The sequence below is a fragment of the Canis lupus genome, chromosome 14 (assembly GCF_003254725.2).
Source record: "Canis lupus dingo isolate Sandy chromosome 14, ASM325472v2, whole genome shotgun sequence".
Lineage (NCBI taxonomy): Eukaryota > Metazoa > Chordata > Mammalia > Carnivora > Canidae > Canis > Canis lupus.
The window spans coordinates 40,245,732-40,264,615 of NC_064256.1; the positions used below are offsets into that span (position 1 = coordinate 40,245,732).

The following is an 18,884-nucleotide window of genomic DNA, read 5'->3' on the forward strand; positions in this document are numbered from 1 at the left end:
CTGTGGGCTGGTCAGATGCCCTTAGAAGGGGAAACATACATTTCAAAGTGAAAGTGGGTATGTTCTGTAGGAACATCAAGTTTGAGGAGAGCGCTAGACTCCCTTTCATCCCAGGTGAATTGATGAGCATCCAAGCTTGGACCTGCCCTACCGTCCCTAGCTTGCAGAGTCAGCCAGAAGCTCAGGGCATTGCAAATATCCCCAGCCCTGCTCTGGTCTGCTCTCTAAGGCTCCTGGTCTTCCTGCAGAGTCCAGACCAATGAGGCTGGGCTCCGGCTTTTATCTGCATTGATCCCTGGGTTTGCTGGGACCAAAGTAAGTGTTGCCCAATAAAACCGTCTATGACACTCCCCTCCCAACATACACATACCCAAGTGTGCCCTTTCCCTCCTGCCTTTTTAGTCGCTCGGGGTAAATATTGATCTGCCTCCAGGTTACCTCCTCCCTGAATGGCCATTTGCAGACATTTGCCCCAGCCTCTGTAGGGACTTGATTTTTGTGTTACTTTCCGGCCCCATCACCCCCCTTCCTTCCTCCAAGTGGCATTGTAAAACTCACGGTGACAAAGAGACAGGGTAGGGTTCGAGGCCCCAGTTCCTGAGGACTTGAGGGCTATTTTACATACGGGTCAGACACCGCTAGAGGCCAAGGTCAAGTTGAAAGTTGCAGTCTAGCCAGTGTGAGAACTGCCATGCAAGCCTGGAGAGGAGAGTCAGGCAGCTGCCGCAAGGCCCACTGCCCATCTCCCTTCTCTCACTCTTGACTCCTTTTTCCTTTGGAATTACTCTTTCTTGCTCTGTTTGGTTACCCAGCATTTCCCCCCCCTGCCTTCGTGGAGATTTTGGGGCGGTGTTTACAGACTCTTCTTCTCTGCCTCCACCCTGCTCTCTTGGCCCGGGCTTCGAGCCTCTTCTGTTTTCCAGCCAGACCCAGAAAAACGAAAACACAGCTCGGGGAGCCCCCACCAGCCGGCGCCTGTGCCAGCTCACCTCTGGCCATGGCGCAGCTGCTGGTGCACACAGCGGCCAAGGCCAGCTCCACATTCCTCCCTCCCTCTCCCCCACTTCACCGGAGACGGAGCCCTGCATGCAGAGGAAGGGCCCCAGCTCCACGGACTGCCAAAGTCGACTGGGTCCCTCCTCACCAAAAATGGTGAGACAAGATTTCATCTTGTCTGCAGAGAAGCCACAAGCAGGTTTGTCTGGGAGGGAGGCGCTGGGGGAAGACTTTGGGTTGCATCTCGAATTAGGTTTTGCTCTGGAAACTTGGCGGCTCCTGAATTATTTATTGAGCTTTGTGGTGGATCTCTAGTGATCAAGCAATTTGGATATTTTCTTAGTTCCCCATATCTTTCTATCAACTTATAAACACTGTCAAGAAATGGATACTTAGAGGGAGGCAGCTTACTTGTTCCTTTTTTTTTTTTTTTTTTTGTCTTGGATCTCAATATATATTCGAAAGGACTTTTTTTTTTTTTTTTTTTTTTTTTTTTTTGACCAGGCAAGTCATTGGCGTCCTGGTGTGTCTTCACTGGTTTTAAATCTGCAGGTCTTGTTAGATATTGAGTTGTAGCCAATATTTATTCAGTGGGGATAGTTTCTAGAATTTGAATGGGCTCTGTGAATAATTTTGGGTCTCAGTTTCTAGAATTTCTACTCACTTTGAGCAAGAAAATCTCTCCCCCTTCTTGTCCTTTGCCCAGGGACACAAGAGATTCTTTAGTGGTTCTTAATACTATTTCTTAGCCTCTTAGCCTTTCAGGCTAAACCAAACTGGTTTTCTGTGGGAAAAGAAAGGTTGGAGGGCTGAAGAACTGGCGTGTGCCCTAGGAAGCAAGCACAGACTCTCCCAGTGCTCTTCCTCTTTTTCTAAAGGCAAGATCAAGACTCATTTGCCACCCAGCTAGTTGAGTCTGACCCTCTGAGCCATCTCTCTGCTTTTTTGTCTGTCATACTCAGGGATTCCTATAGGATTGCAGGGAGGTGCCATCCACCTGAATCCTGGACATGGCAGTTTTATCCTGAGACCCTTTGTGGGCTAGGCTGGGGAAGTCAAGGTACCCACTGGGATCCGCGGGCAGCGGTGGCTCTTGAGCAAGAGGGCGGCAGGGATAGAGATGGGGGCTGTCTGTCTGGGGGCTTCCTGGTTTCCTTGTAGGAGCCCTGAGTGGGCAGCATGGGCAAAATCAGAGGCGGCAGCCTAGTGGCTTGGCCTTTGTTCTAGAAGCTGCCAGACCCTTTCTCTTGCCAGATCCTTGGCAGGCATGGCTTCTTACCTCCTAGTACAGGCCAGGGTGCCCTGCAGGGCTTTGGCTGCCCTGGAACCTCCTGCTGAAGAAAGAGACGTTGGCTGATTTGTGTGGGTTTTGGGGGTGGGTGGGTGGGTATTTGCTTCCAGCCTGGGTCATGGGGCCCTGGGCTTTCAGGATTGGAAGAGAAAAGGACAAAAAGAAACCAGGCTTTAATCGAGTTTGATTTTCACTAGCAAATGAAATTTACCTGCTCTCACTTTACCTTGAAGGAGGCTGTCAGCACTACTCCCTGGCACTGTTTCTCTGCATCCATCCAGCATTAGGATAAACATTCCTCCCTGGGTTTTAAAGACACTTTGTATTTCAGGATATTCATGTGTTTCTAATGTATCCCAGCAGCTTTACGAGCTGCATTTGCAGAACATCTTAACCCTCTCTCTCCCACCGCAGGAGGGGTGGGGGGCACAGAGATAATGGCAAAGGAAGAAAGATCCAAAGGGGGGGAAAGTGGCTGAGGAGCTGAGGCTAGCTAAGAGAGAAAGAGAAAGAGGATAAAGCAAAACCACCCAACCAGATTGCATCTTAGAATCTGTTTAGGAAAGAGACAAGTGGGGCTTCTCTGTTCATGGTGGGCTTTGAGGCTCCCTCACCCTCATCCCCTCCAGAGCAGAAGCTTAAGGAGGAAAAAGTAGGTTCTGAAGAAACGTAGCTGGTCAGTAGGCAGAGAAATGGCTCATCCTGAGTCACTGGCTCAGGCTTTCACTCTAGATTTTTGTGCATTTGAAGCATTAATGAGACAGCAAAAGACCCAAGGCTGTAAGGATAGTTTTGGACTGTGGGAAGTCACCTGGCACGGTGATGACCAAATGCTAATGCCGTAAAAACTGAAGGAAGTGCAAGATCCAGAAAAACCCACGCAGTCCCTCCCCTGCCTTCAAGCGCTCCCCACCCTATGAACTCTGAGGAGGGCAGGTTTTTGGAGGAGCGCGCCGGTTGCCTGGTGTGTTCCTTCCAGTCCCAGGCCTGCAAAAGGCCACCAGTGTAGTGTCTGGCAAAAGCGGAAGCCCAGGGAAGACCCCAGTTCTGGCGCTGGCCCACAATGTTTCCCCCCAGAAAGTCCCTGAGCGGGGAAAGCCTCCCTCCGCAATGAGAACAACCAGCCCCAGGTCCCAGCCTCCCTGGAGGAGCAAATCCCTCTGCAGGGTGCCAGTCACCGGAGCCGGGACTCCCCGGGGTTGGGGCGAACTCGCAGCGGAGGGCGCGCGTCTCCGCCGCACGCGGGGGCTCAGCGAGGCCTGAGTGATGCCGCCGGTGGCGGTGGCGGTGGCGGTGATGAGGCTGGCGGAGCCGCCGCCTGCCCCGACGGCGCCCATGCTCTGCTCCGGGCTGAACCTGGAAACTCAGCATTCGCCTAAAAGAGGTAGCACGTTAGAAGCCGAGAGAACTCAGAGAATCTCTCAGGCAGAAGGAGGAACCGCCTTCTCGCCGTCCTCAGCTGGCGGCCGGGGTGCCGGGCTCGCTGGGCCGCGGGGCGCATGCCGCCATCCAGGGGGTGAGCTCCCCGTCACTGGGCCGCGGCGCTGGGAGAGCGCGGGACGGCCGGAGGCCTCCCGGGAGGCGCCGGTGTGAAAAGGGCAGGGGTCTCTGGCCCCGCGGCGGTCTGTCCCCCCCCCTCCGCCCCCGCCGCCGCCCGACAGGAGTGCCACTCGCCGGCCTCCACCCCCATCCCCATCCTCGCTGGAGGCTCACGCCCGCAACCAAACAGGAAACCAGCGCCGGGCCGCGGAGTCACTGGGTCAACAAAGGCACCGAAGACGTGCGAGCGTTGGAAGGGGATGGGGTTTGGGGGCGGCAGCCTGGCCCGGCGGAGATCGCGGCGCAGGCGGTCCGGCGGCCACGCGGCCTGGGCCCGCGGGAGTCGCTCGGGGCTCAGAACCCTCCGGACTCCTGCGTCCCCGACCGGCGACGCGAATGCTCAACGCCGCGAGCCGGCGAGGGAAGGACGCCCACCAGCGCAGCCGGGCACTTGGGGCGCAGAGCGGAGGAGGCCGAGGTGTGGTCACACTGTTACGGCACGTTCTGCGCTCCGATCCTCCCCACGAGGTGGGCGCCCGGGTGGGCACACAGATTCGCACACGGAACGCGCGCACGCACAGAGAACGCGGACATCCCACGTCCTGTGGGCGAAACACAGGCATCCCGAGTCGTGACGGAAACGGTTTTATCCTGCTGGACCAGCTGGGCGACAGACTTTGGGGTTCCCGGCGACTCCCTACCCGTTCTGATTTTTCCGACCACCCTCTCTCCATTCCCTCCCTTCTCCATCACCCCCTCACCCCCGTGGTTTTGTAAATACACCTGTCCCCCGTGGAAGGCGAGGCCCTGACTGGCATTTACCTGGTTCGGGTGTTCTCCCCCAGAAACTCAGGCTGGCTCTGGGGACCCGCGCAGAGCCCATCGGGGGCGCCGCCGCTGCTCGTGGCGCAGCCGCCGCTCCTTTGTCCCTCTGCTCCAGCCACACTCAGCCCAACGCTCAGGGAAACGAAGCAGCTCAATAAAAACTTTTGATATTAGTTTTTATGGGTATTTACACTCTAGTCAGGGGAGCTGAGCACGGAAGCTCCATTAATCAGCCCCCAACCTCGAGTTTGGATGCTCAGTTTATGGGTTGGGAAAGGGAACTTGCCGGAAAGAAAGCCTGAGGATGGCCGGCTGATGCCGGAGAAATGAAAAGGCAGTAAGGTCGCTTTCCGTTCTTGGAAAAAGAAGATTAAATGCGTAACTCCAGGTGCTACCCAACGGACCGGGTTTTTATTCAAAATTCCAGCCAGGGTTAATTTTTTTTTTTCAGCTCTGCCTAACACAACATTTAAAAAAAATCTTTTTATTATGAAAATTTCCAAACACACACAAAAGCAAAATGAACCCCTATATACCCAATTCCTAGTTTCATCCACAATTATCATTTTGTCTTTCATGTTTCATCATCCACTTCCACTCTTTTTTTTTTTTCTTTTTCCTTTTCCTGGGGAATTTTAAAGTAAGTCCTAGATATCGAATCAATCCGCTCCCATCAGGATTTTGAGGATAGATTTCAAGGTTGAGCGATGTTGCTCAATAAAAAGGAACTCTTGCTATGTCTAAGGGAAAGGGGTCAGTGTGTTTGAACTTGAATTGTTCTGATTGCAATCTAGAAAGAACTTGAGGGCCCACCCCAGAGAAATGTGGGCAAAAAGGGGGTTTGGAGTGTGGTGTGAGTCCATTTTGCTTGAAATTTTATATGTCTCTTCTTTATCAAAAATATATATGCATGAAAGAGACTTATGTTACCTTTTTCCATGAGTGTCTTATCCTTTAACGGAAGATTTGTACTTCTGCGTAGGATTTGGGTGAGAGATGATAACCATGCCTCAGTCCTTTCTGGGTTCCAAGTTAGCCTAGATCCCTTCTTATTGGAAAAATGACCATTTCCCATTTCCCATTTCAACACACTTCCGGGTAGAAATCTGAAAAGGGATTTCTAATGGGTAGAGCTCTGAAAGGGATTTCTAATGATTGAGCTCGGAAGGAAATGTTTGTACTGGATTGATAGCTCATCCCAGCAACCACAGTTTTCAGGAAGAAATTCAATTCTTTGTATTTTCTAAAATCTCAGCAGTAAAAGATTTTTAAGAATTCGTAAAGGTATTGTGGTTTGTTTTGCTTTGTTTTAATTGACAATGAGCATGATCCTCCCCAGCAAATTATGAAGGGTGATCTCACTAAAAGCCTTGGTGACTTTAGAAAGCAAAGATTCAAACATAGAAAATAGTAAATGGTTGAATTTGACAAGTACTATACCAGACAGCTACTTACATCCTAACCCCATTCTTCTGAGTGAATATTGGTCATCCTTTCTGTGGCAGAGTGTTGGGTTATTTTGCATCTAGGTTGTTTATGTTTCCTTAGTTATCTCCACCCCCCCCCAGGAGTTCTTAAATATCCAGGACACTTTTACTCTGGTATGCTTTTGCACTAATAATACACGCTAAAATAACCACTCGTTGTATTAGAAAAGAGCTATTTGTCTAAACTTATAAGGGATGTGTAATTTAAACAAGAAGGGAAGTTATGTGCACAGACTTGATATAAGTCTCTGATAGCTCCAACTGCACTCAGCAGAAGGCCCTGGAGACCTTGGTCATGAGTCCCTTCCCTGCCGGCTGTGGGGCATTAGCAAGATCGAATCCTACTGGTACTTTGGGCACAGCAGCTCATTTAAGTGTCCCTGGTCTTCTGACTCTAAGATGGAATTCACCAGGCTTTCTGGGTTAGGGTCAGGGTGGGGACTGTAGAAGTGAGGAGGTTCAAAGGAAGAGGGAAAAGGAAGAGAAATACCCCAGAAAAGCTGAGAGACAAAGAGGATGGGAGAGACAGGAGAGCAAAAAACAAGAAGCAAGGAAACCATAATTCCCAGCAAAAAGTCAAGCTACAGCAGCCCAAAGTAGGCCCGTATTTTTAAAGCTCTGCAGAAACCCATTCTTTCAGGAAGTCAATTCTCTGAAGCCTGGCTGTCCCCACCCCCTCCCACCCCCAGCTGCTGGTGAGGAGGGGGTGCTTAGGCTGCAAGCTTCCCTGTGATTTAACTGCACAGAAATAATCTGGGTTTTGAGAAACCGAATATAGACCAGAATTAAATGTGGGAGTGAACTTATCCCCACCAGAGAGCCCAAGCAAGGAATACTGGCTGATTATCAGCTGCCCCAGCACAGGTCGTGAGCCAGACTTGGAACAACCCCTCAAGCCTGCTAGCAATTACATGCTCTCAACCACTTTTAAAAAGGCCATATTTCTTTACATTTCTAGGACCTAATGTGGGGTTATGTCAGGTCATGGGACCCTTGGCTAGTGCAAAGTAATTTGATGTCACTGAGAGCAAGCACACTCGTTTGTCACCCTGAGGAATAGATGTCCCCATGGGCCTGAGCTGGGAGCAGAGCAGGGTTGGCTGGGACGATGGGATCCAGCCATGGGTCTGGTGTTGGCTTAGCCAGGTGGACTAGGAAAGTGCTTTCAGACTCATGTGTGTCAGTGCCGGGGAGTGAGGGGTCAGCTCTGTTCCAAGCACACATATCAGACCATTGAACTCATGCTCCAGGCCCTTGAATCCTGGGCTCATTTGCTATAGGATCGAAGTCTCAGGTTTTCAATTCTCTGAAAGTAGAACTGGTTAATCCAGCTGCAGTCCTTCCTCCCACCTTCCATTCACTGCTGCTCTAATGGTCTGTATTAGATTCAATACAACCTAAGGGAGTCTCCCTATTTGAGGAACAAGATTCATCCACCTGAGAGGTGATGAAGAGGGGAGGGCAGAGGGGGCTGTAGCCCTTCTAGTCCTTTGGAGATGTACTTCAGTGTGTGATGGGGCTGGCTGACATCTTGGTGAAGGGTTATAAAACATCGGCTTAGAATAATCTCATTTACCATTTCCAGTTACTTTCAGGTTTTGGGGAGGATAACATAAAGCCAAAGAAAAACGGGGTTCTCTGAGAGCCTTCTTTTGAGAATCAGGGAGGATCTAAGCCCTGAGTAGGAGTAGGTGTGGGGAAGGCAACTTGATGGGCAAGAGGAGGAGACAAGAGGCCACTTTGGACAACTGTGGACTGAGCATAATATGGGGTCCTCCCACAGAAGGCAACTCTTGGCAGTCATCACTGTTCCCTGTGGTCCCCACCTCTGGGTCTGGAAACCTCAGTGGAGCCACAGGCCCCCTGCTGTGGGCCCCTGATTGTAGCTCCACAAAGTCCTGGCATTCGAACACTGAAATGAGGTGTGTATATATCCCTTGATGATACAGAAGGCATCCTGGTTATGCTCTTCCTCCCTGACAATTGTAAGATGATGTGATGCTACAATAAATGGAACAAGAGGGGAGAACTTAGATCCAGCCCAAATGGTCAGCCAGGAGGCCCCGAGGAGAGAGACCCTGCTTTAAAAACAGGTGAAGTCAGCCAACAGCGAAGTGCAGTTGGCATCTGGGAGGCAGATGGCACAGAGTCCATCCAGCTTTCTGCCTGCCCTCAGGTGAAACAGGCATTGGTGAGGTGGGGAGAGCTGAGGTAAGCGATGGCATTCCATACGTGGGGCTCATCCTTGCAGGGTTGTGAGAGAACCCAGGTCCTCCTCGGGAACTAGACAGTCTGAGTGAGAGGAAGCAGACAGGCAAAGTCCCATGGCCCCGGGAAAGAGATGGGGTGAAAATACAGCCTGTATACCCAGGGCAGCTGGGCTCCTATAGCTCTGCAGTGTGTCTCGCCATCAGCAGGTGGTTAGGGGCAAAGGCAATTGTTGGGCGAGATGGCCTCCAGCCTCACTTGGGTTTTGTGGTGATCTGTTGGTTCCCAGTCACTCAGGACCCTCAAAGAGAATCCATATGTAGTCACTCCAGGACTCCACTCTCTCTCTGGGTTCAGAAGCCTCAGGAAGAGCTGGACGGAAATCTGGGGATCCTGGGCCTGTGAGCCCTTAATGGGCTAACCAGGACCCCAACCTAGAGAGAGGATAGGCAAAGAGAGCTGGACCTGTCCTGGCCGAGTTGGATTTACTACCTCGGGCGCTGAGCAGGGATCTTCGAGACCCTCCAATCTTGGAAGGGGCAACCAGGGAGGGGGGGGTCTCCTCTTTCCTGCCCTTCCACCCCCACCTAATCCGGAGGCGGTCGAGTAGCTGGAGGCGAGGCGGAGGATGCTCGCCAGGCGCGTTGCAGTTGCGACCTCTTCCCACTAGATGTCTTCCCAGTTAATCGGAATTGAAAGGCGCTGTCTGCCCGCGGTGCCCCAGACTCGGTTTCCCCCGCCGCTTTTTGAAGTCGCGATCCGTCGGGAATGCAGAGCTTTTTCTTTCTTTCCTAAGGCGCCCTCCCCTCTCTGCGCTCCAAATCCTGGCTCTGGAAATCTACCAGAATTAAACGCTGGCTCCCCGCGGGCTCGCGTCGGGACCTGCTCACGCCTTTGGAATCTTTATGACCTTTGATGTGTTTAAATAACATGGCTAGGCTGAGTACACACTTCGGATTAAACTTTAATCGGCTGCAGTCAAGGTCGCCCAGGTGGTAAACGCGTTTCCTCCGAGGTCTCCTGGCTTCCACCGCGGGGTCCAAGGTCTGGGGCTGAGGGCCCCACTGTGCCCTCCCTCCTCTGTCCAGGCCTGGATGCGAGTCAGGATGAAGGCCATCCCACCGGGTCCAAAGAAGACTGAGGAAATAGGATCGGAGGCAGACACCCAGGGTGGGCTAATGACCCCAGGACTATTTTTATAGCTACTAGACAGAGGAGTTAAAAATTCCAAGAGGCACTTCCAATTTCCCCTGACTGCAGAGAATTGTAGGTCCAAAGTCATAGCCAGGACCTTGATTATTTCCCCCAGCATGGTTCTGGTTACTCAAGAAAGGGTGGCGGCTTGCTGGTACTGATGCAGCTAAGTCAGCTGATCATTCTGAAGGTTGCCAAGCCAGGTACAGGTAGGTTAGGATCTAGAACCCAGGCTATAGTGGCCCTTCCCCTTGCCAGGCCACACAAAGTTAGCTTGACTTTCAGCAAAGCTGGGTCACCGGGTCTGAACATAACTTCCTGAACCAATACACTCATCATGAAGACTTGTCTTGAGAAGTTATTTAGGAAGAAAATTCAAGGCTAGGGAAACAGGTACAGTGAAGGTTACTGGTATGCTTGATTTAAAATTTTTTTAGTAATCTCTATCCCCAGCAAGGGGCTAGAACTCACGACCTGACCCTGAGATCAAGAGTCTCATGTCTCATGCTAAACTGACTGAGCCAGCCAGGTTACCCCCCATATTTTTTAGTAATAACCAGTGCGCTTTAAAAAAGGAGGAATACATGTAAGGCAGGATAGGAAAGTCATCGATAACCTTGGCTTCTTCTGGGGAGAGAACTGGTGTCAGAGGCTCTGGTGGAGAATTTACTTCTTGCTGTAAATTTGTTTACATTATTTGTTATGTATACCAATTTCATGTGTTAGCCCTTGGGCTAACACTCTTCAGAAAATAGGGTCCCGAGTTTATCTCGGGACCAAACACTCCTCTGGGGGAATTCCCTCCACACATCAATCCAGGCTTGGATTTGAGGAGACACTGAAATAAGTCACCATAGAGCTTAGACCTTAGCCGAGTAGACATCCACTCAGATTTCTGTCCTCTGGGAGGGGATCTCAGGCCTTTCTGTGCTGGGTTCACCCTAACCTGGAAACGAATATGCCAACTCCAGCATATAAAGCCCAGTCATTCATAGCAAGAGAACCCCATTGTCTCAAAACGAATTAAAGGCTGATGATATTTTTTTCCTCAACCCCTGAGTGCTGAGTACAAGGGCTCAACGTGCTTCTTCAGGCTAGAGATTCATTCCAACAGCTTCTAGTCATGGTGTGAATAGTAAATATATTTTATGTGTATATTTGGTTTGTCAATTCCTGTCCGCAAGTATCCACATACTTGCCTGAGGTGTTGACTTCTTGAGTTAGGGACAGTAATATTATCACTAACTAAAGTTAGTTTTAAAAGTACTTCTTCATGGAGCCTTTTGGGGGCTAGTAATGCTCTATATCTTGATCTGGGTAGTAGTTACACAAGTGTATACACATATAAAAATTCACCAAGCTGGGTGCTTAAGATTTTTATGCTTTGCTATATGTAAGTTATATGGCAATAAAAAAATTCTTTAAAAGTGCTTCCTCATAACGACCTGTGAAGTAGGTCCCGAGGTTATTATAATCATCTCTATTTTACAGACAAGGCAACTAAGGCTCAAGGGAAGTTAGAGTGTCCCAGGCCTCTGTGGGAAAACATAACCACTCCCAGCTTCCTCCTCCCAAACTTGCTGCTTCTGAGGAAAGCCTATTCTTTTCCAGCACATATCTCAGGTGTCAAACTAGAGATGCTCTTTCTCAGGGTTGTGAGGAGGGAATTTGACAATCTGCACCTTCTTGAAATTCTTTAAAAGAGGGTGCCCAGAGGCTGTGAGGCCTAGATGACCCCAGCTGGCGGCCCTCGGATGAGGAGGAAGGCAGCCTCAGGGGCTCTGAACATATTTTCTTCCCCTCTTTCCAGGCGGAACCTGCAGCCCAGCCCGAGGCCTGGGAGACCTTTCCAGGTGGTCGCATCCTCCCGACTTGTTCCTCTTCACTCCCCAAAACACTCAAAAGCCCAGGCAGGGGTGGAGCAGGGGTGGAGCAGGGGTGGAGCAGGGGTGTTCCGAAATAACGGTGACTGTAGTTAGATAGAGAGCGATTATTTATTCCAGGCACGGTTGCAAAAGGCTTCCAAAAATATCGAGCGGAGATATTTTATTGTCCCGCCTGTCTGCAGCCTGTAATTATGCGTTCAAGATGTTTAATGTGTGCAAATGCATTAGCCGCTTTCGCTGGTGAAAACTGTGGCTGGGAGCAGGGAGGGGAGGCAAATCTGGAGATAATTATGTCGCACAGTCACAAACATTATTCTGCTCTTACTGTAAACGGCCCGGCCACCTTTACGGGCCACCTTTACGAGAAGCCAGGAAAACTTTGAGAATGATTCTTTAGAGTTTTCGCGGACAAACTGGTTTCTCTCTCTCTCTCCTTCCCTCTCTTTTTCCCCCTCCCGTATTGTTCGAAGTGTCACTGGGCGGCTTCTGTGCCAGGTTCCGGGGCGCGCCAGAGCGAAGGCGCCGGAGAGGAGCGCACGGAGCTGCCCGCTTGGGGCCGCAGAGCCGGTGGCCCTCGGGAGGCGCCTGGGGCTGGGGGCCTGGAGCCCCCCGCGGCTGCCGCACCCCCACCCAGGCAGAGGGGAGCACTCCCGCTCTTTGCGGCTGCTCAGGTGTCTTCGGTCCCCTCCCCACCTCCCCACCTCCCCACCTCCCCATCGGGGCGACGACGAGCGGCGCACCCCGCGGTCCCCCACTCCGAGTTTGCTTTGGGTTGAAATGCGGCCGCTAGGCCGAGGCCCTGAGCCTGGGAGCGGTTCTCAAAAGGCGCAGGCCGAGCCTTTACTGGGGTGGGGGGCAGGCTCGGCTCTTACAGGGCTGACCCGGGGTGAACCTGCTATTTTGGGGCCCGTGTGCCGCGGGGCCAAGAGGACAGCTGGGACGGGGGACCCCCGCCCCCGCCCCCGGGCAGGCACGTCCGCGCCCAGGGGCAGGTCCAGCGCCACCTCCCCGCCACCACCCGGCTAGGGCCCGCGGCAGGGGCGCTCTGGAAACCTTGTAAGGTCTCGTTCTGGCGCCTCCCACCTCGGTTCCCGTATTGGGGCAGCGGCTCCGCCCGCCGAGCCAGAGTGACCAGTGGGGGACACCCGGACCGTGGCCTGCCCCTGAGGGACCAAGGCGCACGCTTGCCCAACAGCGGATCTCCTCTTCCCAAATTTCCATTTCAGCTCGGGCGTTTAGGACAGCAGCAGGGACACGGTGCGGGGGCAGCGCTCAGCCCCAGAACCCGGCGGGGTGTGCCTTTGGCTGGGGATCCCCTGACGCGAAACACCCCCTCCCGGGCCGGGCTCCTTTACCGGAGGCCCGCGGACTCCCCACGGCAATCAGCGGGGCTGGGCTCCGGTGAGCGCAATACTCCGCGGTGGGCCCGGGTCCTGTGCGTTCCCCTTCGGAAACGCCCAGAGCTTGAAACCCATTGTAGGCCCCCGACAAACAACACAACAAATTTGGCGGTCATTTCGTGTGTAGGCGCGCGTAAGAATATCTGTGTGGGATCCAGGGTGCATTTTCTGAAGTCTGGCAGTGCTGTTGGCCACCCCAGGGTATGGAGAGTAGGCGGGTATGGAAGGATCTGGGTGGGAGGATGACGTAGCCCCAGCGAGGGAAATACTCCGAGAAGAAAAACAAAACCTACCACACGGGATTTGTTCCTGCTCCAAATGCAACATCCAAGGAGAATCCCTCTGGGTTACAGTTACCTACCAATGTGCTGTCAACCTCCCCCTTGAGGGTACAGGCTCTGGCTGCAGGAGATGAAAGGGAAAACCTAGTGGGGGTCTTGGGTGGCTGCAGCCCCAAAGTAAACTCCATGCCTTGGATGCCTCCAAATAATGAAGCTGCCAAGGCTCCCAGATCTGGATGAGGGAGTTGGTTAGTTATGCGGCCGCTAGAAATTTGGGGCAGCAAGACCCAGGCAGGAGGTCTGAAGCTTTCAGACTCTCCCCTGGAGGGCCTGGGGGGCTCAGGCAGTTAAGCTTAAGAGTCTACCTTGGCTCAGGTCGGGATCCAAGCATCCCAGGATCCTGCCGGCTTTGGGCTCCCTGCTGGGGGGTGGATGGCTCTGCTTCTCCCTTACCCTCTGCCCTTCCTCCCTCCTGTTCTCAAATAAATAAATTAAATCTTTAAAAGAAATAAAGCTTTCAGACTCCCTCCTCCTGTTCTTCCTCCCTCCCCTCCTATCTTCCTTACCCCTCTTATCCTTTCCCCACTTGAGGGGGTCAGGCTTCTAGCTGCACGTGGCTGTGCTCCCTCCTGGCCCTGCTTGGATGGGACAGAGAGACTGGGAAGTTTGAGGAAGGGTCTCACTAATGGTTCAGATTTCAGAGACCCTGGAAGTGACTACCACCCAAAGCCCCCAAAGGAAATTTTAGCCATATTCAGTGTCCCACACGCTTGTGGTCTGGAGGACCTGAAGAAGGCCATTTTTCTGACCTGGAAGCTCCTAGTTGCCTGAAAAGCTTAGCAGAATTTTGTAAGCTGAATGGGATATGGGGGGAAGGCCACTGTTGCTGCAGATATCCTGGCTCTGTTAAAAATCAGCGCTCAAAAAAAAAAAAAAAAAATCAGCGCTCACAAAAGGAGGGCATGTGCCCTGTTACTGCTCTCTTGAATGTAATATTTCAGCCTCTCTCTCATGTAGAATTGAGGGTTCTAAATGGCTTCCCAGCAATCCTCCCTATTTGATCCTCCCTATGGGAAGTGAATCTGATCAGGGCCTTCCTGAATTCTCCTCCTCTTCTGTCTTCCAGGCTCCTCAAAAGAACTCACAGAAACACAGAAAGGCCCAGGGGGAGTCTTTTGCTGCTGGAAACAACTCTGCCTGGGACCCAGAATCCAGAAATGGTGAGTGGTTTTTCTTCAACCACTGCCCAGGTCCTGTGGCTGGGGAAAGGCTGTGCTGGGTTGCCAGGGGACCCCCTTGCGGCTGCTCCAAGCTAGGGAAAGGGGTGGGCTCTCAGGAAGATGGGTGAATAGGGCCACCTGGAAAATTTAGATTTCTCCACTCTGTAGATCCCCTGGAGGAGGAATTCTCTGGTTGGGAGTGATCATTACCAATTCCAGTTTCCAGATTTGGTTTTCCAGCCCGGGAAAATTAGGCCCTGGTTTACTTCTTTTCCTAGAAGTCATATGCTTATTCTTCGACTTTCTGTTTTCTATTAGCCAAACAGAGACTTCACGTAAGATAATCTCAGTTTCTCCCTCCAACCTCTGAAACTTGTAATTTGGGGGAGATACTGTCTTTAAAATGCCAATCCCAGTAATGAGCCCAGCTTAGCAGTGTGAGCTCCTACCCTCCCCTTAATGAACAGAGCTGTCGAGAAATAATTTCACTTTGATCTAGTTTGTGACCTGATTTTTTGGCTTAAAGAAGACTGGGCGGCTAATTGGATTCCTCAGTTGCCTTTAATCTCCACCTCAACACTTGGAACCTGACCAAGCTGAATTAAAACAAGTCTGATAAACAAGATGTAGCTGGTTCCCAGGTTAACAGCAACGAGAAAATCCCCCCCACCACTGTAGGGTTTAATGATCACAGTGTGGTTGGCACCTCACAAAAAAACATGAGGCTGTAGGCTCCCAGAACCTGCAGTACGGAAGTCTTGGGATCCTTTACCCTGCCCTCCCAACACCCTGGATGTGGTTTAATTAGAAGGAGAAGGGCTAGTAGAGGGAGGTGGGGAGAACAACTTACAGTTGGTGAGAGAGGCAGGGTTGGGGGGTTCATCTCAAAGGGAGGCAGGATGTGGAGGAGATTTTTGTCCCTGGGAGAGGAAGCAGGCCGAGCCTTTGAGGGCCGGACAGTAAAGATTGCAATTTGAATTTCCAACTGTGCTCCAAGAGTGAGGGGGTGCAGGAGGGAAATAGGATATGAGGGGCTGGGTTATGCAGCTGGGGGCTGGGAATCATGGGTTTTATTTAATCTTTTCAAATGCCAGGGTTTTGTGTTCTGGAGGCAAAGCAGAAGGAGGAAGGAGTCTGCTGGGACCTCCCCATTCTTAGTGTGGGGCCTGAGAAAGGGTTCTCTGGGGCTCTTCTCCTGATACTCTAGTTTGCTCTGTGCTTAAGAAGCTGGAGGAATTCTGAGATGTTATTTCCTCTGAGGCAGTGGGAGTTTGGCTTATGGCAGGATCTCTACTATTGACACTATTGACATTTTGGTCTGGATAATTTTTTTACTGTGGAGGCTGTCCTGTGCATTGTAGGATGTTTATCAGCATCTCTGGCCTCTATCCATTAGATGCCAGTAGTACCTACCCATTGAGACCATCAAAAATGTCTCCAGACATTGTCAAAGTCCCCTGGGGGGCACAACTGCCCCCAGGCAAGAACCATCAGTTTAGGTCTCCATGAGGCAGGCATTTCTGAGGAAAAAGTGGAGTGCTTTGCTTGAAATGATCTGTGTGGAGTTTCAGAGAGCCAAAGGATGGTGGACTTCTTTTCCTTTGGCCCCTCTGGCCAGTTGGATCATGAACACCTCCTCAAGGGCTATCTTAAACTTCCATTGCAATACCTGCATGGAGCATTTGGACAAGCATGTAGTTTCCAGGGCGTATAATCCATACCTTTAGACACACCGAATTTAGGGTGCCTATGTGTGTGTGTGCAGGTGTGTTTAGGATAGATGCTGGGGGAGGGAGATCCAGGACTCCCTTTTTTCTGCAGCCTTGAATAGAAGAAAGCTCCTTAGCATACATGGTCTTGAAGTGGGAAATGGCTGAGTTTTCTTCAACCTGTGCTGTTGAGATTTTCAGGGACTAGAGAGCCCATTGCAAGTATTGAGGTGAGAAGTGGCCTCTAGGATACTGTTAGGCAGATTCTGATCCAGTAAGTGGCCTAATAGCTCTGCAGTCATCTCTTTCCTCTAGCTCTTAAGCTCAGCCAGTCTGACTCTGAGCAAGCTCTTCTCACCTAGATTTTCTGGAAAGTGTAAGGTTTCTTCTCACCTAGATTTTCTGGAAAGTGTAAGGTCCAGGAAAGTATGAGTTTGGTGTAATTTATTGAACTGATTATTATTATTATAACACTGATGGAAAATAATAACAAAGAATCTTACTACAATCCAGCCATTTCAACCAAATCCTCCCTCTTTCTTTGTCTTTCTTTTCTGTTTCCTTCCTCCCTCCCTCCCTCCCTCCCTCCCTCCCTCCCTTCCTTCCTTCCTTCCTTCCTTCCTTCCTTCCTTCCTTCCTTCCTTCCTTCCTTCTTTCCTATTTCACTGAATTTTCCTTCTAGAATGTGTCCACATACATACAACAGAAATGAAGAAAAGTAAAGAATGAGAGAAATTGTTTAATTCTAAGGACAATTTTATCAGGCTTGAAAATTGATAATACACCCAGGGTTAAATTGGGGGATCCTTAGTATCTCCTTTAAAACAGGTTATAATCACTTAGGAGTAGCTAGACATCTTTAGGAGTCAGGGTCTTAGATGTATTAAGTTTAGGTATTTGACAAAAATCATGGAAGGAGTGCTTACAGAGTTCTAATCCCTTCACAGTGACTCATTTAATCTGTGTAACAACTCTAGGAACTATTATTGCCATCACTTCCATCTCACAGATGGGGAAACAGAGGCACAGTCAGTTTGGTAACTTGCCCAAGATCATCCAGCTAGTAAAGGGCCAGGAATGGACTAGCATTGAACCCAGGATTGGACTAGGATTGGATCCAGGGATATTATTTCCAACCATTAATCTCTGCTACCTCTTGTTAATGCATTGGGTAGAGACGGTGGCCCAGAAGACAAAAATTGGGGAGGTGATCATCTCTGTGCTCAGCAGATAGATATTGCTCTTGAAGCCTCACTCTGAACTTCAGAGGCAGATTCCCTGTCAACAGTGGGTCTTTTTAAAAAAAAGCTTTTTCTGATCATTGAAAGTAAGTTATGGGGAGTGTAATACATATCCCCAGTATTTACTACCTCGAGAACACAGGAGACATAATGAAGGAGGGAAGGTTGTAATTGGAGAAAAACATCAATTCTAGTAACAGAAGTCAGTGGCAGCCAGAGACGTTCTCCCCAGGTTTCCGGCCCTGCTGGTGGCCCCTCCACCAGACTCCATGCAGGCAGGAACCCCCCAGAGGAGGAAAGGGGCCTGTTATAGGAGTCATCAACCTGTCACCACGGCTGGGGTGAATACGGCTTCTGAGTTGGGGGGAGGGGGCGGAGGCTTAGTCTTTAGCACCACCAGCTGCAGGAATGGGGGGAGGGGTAGTAGGGGTGGTTGGGAGGAAGAGGCTAGAGGTGGAACAGACCTTTCCTACCTACTGCGGAGGACAGACATTTATTGAGTCAGGAAGGCTCCGTGCTAGGCAGCACTTGGCATTTAATATGTGCAAGGTGGTACTTACCTTCAGCAGCATTAACAGTCTAAAAGTGTGGGGGAGCGTGTGTGGGGGTTCATGTATGAGAAAAAGTTGGGGAGACACAACTACGTAGATGGAAGCACTGAAGGCTGAGGTAAGAACCCAGGGGTGCAGCAGGATGAGCAGTGCGCTGGTATGGGGGTCTGGTTCTGGCTAGGAGCTGAGGTGCTTGTCCCGATCCTATAGGGTGTCCCTGACCCAGGCAGGCAGAGAGAGGGATTTTCACCAGTGCAAATGCAAGAGGAATGTTGGGAACACAGCTTGGCTAAAGGTAAGGGAAAGGTAAGGAAAGTATTGTCCAGCACCTGCTATGTTCTGGATGCTGTACTTTGCAGAGAGATAGTCTCATGTAACCCTCACAACACCCCTAGGAGTTGAGCATTGTTGTTATTTCCATTTTGCAGATGAGGAAACTGAGGCATGGGATCAGTGTCTTGTGCAAGGTACCACAGCTGGGTGGCAGAGGCTAGGCTCTTTGGGACTCCGGGTCCACAGGTGAACCTGTGCATTCTAGTCCAGGTAAAGGGGAGCCCAGGTGGGAGGCTTTCGTCATGGTTCATAGAAGAAAAAGCTGTGCTCTTGGTACATTTCTGTACTTCCGGCCACCATCACGTGCTAGGAAGATACCCAACAGTGATGGTAAATTGGGGGCTTCTTTCCGGGACGGGTCGGAGGGCACCATCGTTCAGGGGACCGGGGACTGAAGGTGGGTCGGAGGCAATGAAGACACCGGTGGACAGACGTGCGGACGCTGCCGCGGGAGACAGGCGGGGCGGGGCGAGCACGGTGAGCTCCCCAAACCCCAGAAACTGCGGGATCCGGGGTCCGGCCGAGGCCCGGGCGTGGCGAGGAGGCCTCCCCGGGGCGGGCACGGCGGCCGCGGCCTCCTGCGTCCCTCGCCCCAGGGCCGCGGCGGGGTCGGCCAGATGGAAAGGGGGGCAGTGATCCGCCTCCCCCCGGCTGGGTTCCGGCTCGGCTCTGCGACTCACCCAGCGGCGTCCCGGGCAGAGTCGTGAGCTCCTGTCCGCCCTG

The 18,884-nt window shown here is 51.5% G+C and overlaps 1 long non-coding RNA gene across 1 annotated transcript; it reads left to right on the forward strand.

Moving 5' to 3' along the window:
* The first annotated feature begins 593 nt into the window (after positions 1 to 593).
* LOC118350628 (uncharacterized) lies at positions 594 to 18,129 on the forward strand. Its single transcript, XR_004804812.2, has 3 exons — positions 594 to 1,195; positions 14,234 to 14,327; positions 18,039 to 18,129. It is a non-coding gene; the product is annotated as an uncharacterized LOC118350628 (long non-coding RNA).
* Positions 18,130 to 18,884: the final 755 nt, after the last annotated feature.